Below are 4,715 nucleotides of genomic sequence, written 5' to 3' on the forward strand. Positions count from 1 at the left end.
AGTGTGTAATTGACAATACAAAGCTATCTTCAGCCGCAAAAGTATTTCTCTCCCAAGAAATTATATCACATCGGCGTTAAAGGAGGAAGAAAGGTGCGATATAAGAGGTGAAGTTCCTTTCGGTATTTTGCATTGTACTATACCTCGTAGAATTCTCCATTTACACATAATTTCCTATAAAATATTAGTTATAGAATAAAAAGACTGGGTTAACGACTCAACATATCACACCCCCTCAATGAACATATATAAGAAATACAACATAATCCATCAAACATAAGGAATAAGAAGAAATAACGCAAGAAGAAATAATAAATAAAAAATATAGCCTATAGTATAAAATTTTTATACACCAATATATTGTTTCAACCGATAACATACAACTGAAAAAAATTGAGTTAAAGCTATAATACAATACACGTAAATATCAGTTCATAGAAGTTAAAAAAGTTAAAATTAATACGAATAAAAGGAATAAAAATTTCAAATATATAATATAATAACATAATATAATATAAGTCGATATAGAAAAAAAGTAAAATAAAATGAAGAAATGAGGTACCATAAAGTAGTCTATTGGTTGAAAATCAGAGACAGAGGTGATTTAACACCATTTAGAATTAAAGTTCAAAGTTCTTCAACTCCCTCAGGAATATTTCACAACTCAAAACCAGTAGACACCAAAAGCAAAGGAACAACGTGCTTCTATGAAATTCTGCTTTCTGCTGGGGAAAATGGCAGTTAAGACAGTTGTCATGCTTCAAACAGCTTACAAGGATACTGCCATAAGCAAAATAAGTTTACAAGTAGTTTTCATGCTTTAGGAATGGTTGCTTGTCACTTGAAGACCAACCTCGTTCAAGGTGACCTTCAACCACCCGAACAAATAGAAACAATGAAAATTCATGAATTGATTTTGGAGGACTGTCACAAATTTGTTGATATGGTGTGTCCTGGATCTCCTACCAACAAATTTTGAGCAAGGAATTGCGAATGAAAAGAATTGCAGCAAACGTTGTGCCTTACTTGCTCATGGAAGATCAAAAGCAGTCACAAGTGAATGCATGTCATGAACTGAAAGAATAGTTGGAAGTTCATCTGGACTTTTTCTTTTTTTTGAAGGTCATCACTGGTAGCAAAGGCTGGTGCTATGACAACAACCCAGAAACAAAGCAGCAGTCAAGTCAGTGGAAGCATTCAATGTCACCACGCCTCGAAAAAGCATGTCAAGTGAAGTTCAGTGTCAAGACAATGCTGATTTGTTTCATCAATGTAATAGGAATTGTCTACACAGAATTTGTTCCTCCTGATCTAATTGTTAACCAGATGTTTTACTTGACAGTTCTGAAGCGTTTGTGAGACACGATGAAATGAAAACGCCTCAACCTGTAGCAAAGTGGAGAGTGGTGGTTTCATCATGACAATGCTCTTGTGCACACCACCTTGAGTGTGAAACAGTTTTTTTACCAAAGATGGCATGATCCTGCTTACTCACCCTCCCTATTCATCCGGTCTTGCTTCCTGCAACTTTTTTGTTTCCTTGAATGAAAAAATTCCTTAAAGTTCAACATTTTTCAGATGTGGAAGAGGTGAAGAAAAAACAACAGAGGCATGAAAAGACATCACTTTGCAAGAATTCCAGGACTGCTTTGATCAGTGGAAAATGCATCTGGACCAATCCATTGTTTCAAATGTAGAATACTTTGAAGGCGATAAAAGTGTAAACATGTAAAACTAAGTAAATAAAATAATATTGCAAATTCTGGTTTCTTTTGGATAACCCCTCGTATATATATTACCCATATATATGCACACCAATGACAATTTAACCTCATTTCAAACAACCTGTAACAACAAACTTGCTGGCATCTAAGTCAACACAGATATTGTATCAGCATGGTATGCTTTTAAAAATGCTGTATTTGAGTCATCCTGTGAAGCATTTGGGTATTTTAAAAGGAAGCACTAAGATTGGTTTGACTCAGATGATCCAAACATCTCTCCTCTTTTGGACAATATGCTCAAGTGCCACTGTCAATGGGTGTCAAACAAAAATAGTGCCACAAAACACAATGAGTTTGAAAAGGCCAGAAATACATGCCAATCTCAACTGAGGCAAATCAAACAGACATAGTGCAAAAGAAGGCACAAGACTTGCAGAATACTGCAGATAGATGTAATTCCAAGTCATTCTATCTGTTATGGCGAAAATCATGACACTCCCTTTGAGAATGGACTAGCCAAACTCGTATATATAACAATGTGTTTGACTGAGAACGAGAGATGAGAAATTGCAGTAAGTTGAACGGTGTTGTTTGTGAATTTGTGGAGTCATAGGAAATTGTTGAGAAGTTGTTATAGTTTGTTGAGAGTTGTTTTGGATTGATTACAGTTGTTGGCAGAGTGTTTGGGAATACATCAAGTGGAGACAGTTGGTGTCTACCCTGTTCTGTGGTATTGTATATCACAATGTTATTAGTGCACGACACTAAGGTGACATATACTGAAACCACATTACAAAAGTGGAAACAAGTGATTTGAAGCTTATGTTGGTCATTAATAATTTTTTATGATACAAAAAATTCATTAATTATGGAAGACCTATTAGCTAACATATTACAGTTGCAAAAGCAACTGCAACAGCAGTAACAAGAGTTGCACCAACAACTACAACAGCAACAACTACAACACAATCAGTTGTTGGAACTGATATTGAAGTCAGGAAACACCACCAGTTCATTTTCACCAGATGGTGTAGTGAAGGCTATAAATGTTGTGATAAGAGTTCCCTGTTTAACACTTGTTGGGAGTGTTTGAACTTAGTAAAAGAAGAGGACGAAGATTTTGTCGGTTATGCTGGAATCATAAATAAAATGTGCAAAAAATTTTAACTGAAGGAATTATCTCTTGACATGTTTAAATCCCTCATCTTTGTGCAAGGTTTAACGGCAAACAGAGATGCAGAAATTCGTGCATGGATTCTTACAAAACTAGAACTGGAGGACCAGAATTTAACCCTGCAAATTCTAGCAAAGGGATGTCAAAGAATTTTCAACTTGTAACAGGACATACAGAAAATAGAAGAAAAAATTTCTCTCAAGTATAGATGTGTCAACTGGGAATAAATAAAGAAAAATGAATGTTATGACCAAATCCGTGCTATTGGGATGGAGGTCTGCATTTTAAGAAAGAGTGTCCATTTAAAACTTGGAAATGTTTTAATTGTCAAAAAATAGGACATAAAAGCTCGTACTGCATAGTGAAGCAAAAAAGGTTGGAAAAATAATTTCTTCTAAAAAGGTTTGCTTAACAGAAAGTTGTGAGACAACCAAAATGGAAAGTATGTGTATGTAAAAATAGACAACACCGACATGAAAATACAACTAGACACAGGTAGCGACATTACAATTATTAATACCGACATGTGGAAGAAAATTGGGAAACCTACATTAAAGAAAACATTGAGAAATGTGCAAGGCATCACAGGTGAAAGATTACACTTCTTAGGCAAAATGGTAAGCAACATTACATTTTGTGGTAAAACGTGTAAAGCAAAAGTGTTAGTGTTAAAAAATGCAATAAACTTGTTCAGTACTGACTGGATGGAGTTGTTTGATTTATGGGACCTCCCCATAAATCTGTTCTGTAAAAACAAATGACTGTTTCTCCAGTAAGAATAAGGCATTAGATGAATTGAAGAGAACATTTTTAAATGCTTTTCCTGAAGTGTTGTCAGATAAATTAGGTTTGTGTACTAAGACTGAGACATGTTTCCAAATTAAGGAAAACACAATACCAGTGTTCAAGCCAAAAAGAACAGTACCTTTTGCTGTGATAAAACATGTCATTGAAGAATTAGACAGATTAGAAAAAATTGGAGTCATCCAAAAAGTAGAATATGCAAAATGGGCAATTCCAACAGTGTGTATTAAAAAAAGGAATACCAAAAATCGGGGTGTGTGCTGATTTTTTTCACTGGTTTCAATGAATGTCTGAAAACATGTCACTATCCACTATCTACTCCAGTGGATATTTTTGCCAAGTCAAATGGGGGCAAGATATTTTCGAAACAGAATCTCTTCAATGTGTACCTACAAATTAGAGTTCATAAAGAATGCTCAAAATATCTAACAGTGAATACATATAAAGGACTATATAAATACTAGCAATGCATCCTAGTGTTGCCCAGGTGTTATGACCTACAAGCACATTGTATTATTTGGTCCTTTCTTATGAGCAGAATTGGCACAGCTGATATATAGTTAATGGAGTAATGGAAGTTATTTTTTGTTTAAGAGTGGAGAGCGAAGATACAATTTGCATGGGTTTGCATGAAAGTGCTTTCTGCTCTTAAGAAGAATCAGAAACTATGTATTGTTTCATCGTATAAAAGGAGGTTAATATGATTTTGTCCACGTTTTCAAAATTTTAATTTCCCTCTATCCCCACTGCAATTTCTTAATTTATAACTTTTTCCAATTTTTTTTTTTTTTTTGTTATCTATGTAGAAAAATACAGAGATTACAAATCTGGGAAATATATATATATATGTATATGTAATTATAATAATATTAGGGACAAAATCCAAAATTACAGGTAAAAACTCAATTAAAATCAATTTATAAAAAATTAAAATTAAATTGAGCTTTATAGATAAAATATATATAAAATATATAGTTTTAGGGAAAATAACCAAGTTTCAAGAACTCATTGAT

At 33.8% G+C, this 4,715-nt stretch overlaps 1 long non-coding RNA gene across 1 annotated transcript in view; it reads left to right on the plus strand.

Moving 5' to 3' along the window:
• The window catches only part of LOC128251431 (uncharacterized), a 5,557-nt gene extending 1,151 nt beyond the window's left edge, over positions 1 to 4,406 (plus strand). The window contains exon 2 of the long non-coding RNA XR_008267121.1: positions 1,123 to 4,406. This is a non-coding gene — a long non-coding RNA (uncharacterized LOC128251431). The remainder of the gene's footprint in view (positions 1 to 1,122) is intronic.
• The last annotated feature ends 309 nt before the right edge of the window (positions 4,407 to 4,715 follow it).

Source organism: Octopus bimaculoides, unplaced genomic scaffold (assembly GCF_001194135.2).
Source record: "Octopus bimaculoides isolate UCB-OBI-ISO-001 unplaced genomic scaffold, ASM119413v2 Scaffold_75242, whole genome shotgun sequence".
Classification (NCBI taxonomy): domain Eukaryota; kingdom Metazoa; phylum Mollusca; class Cephalopoda; order Octopoda; family Octopodidae; genus Octopus; species Octopus bimaculoides.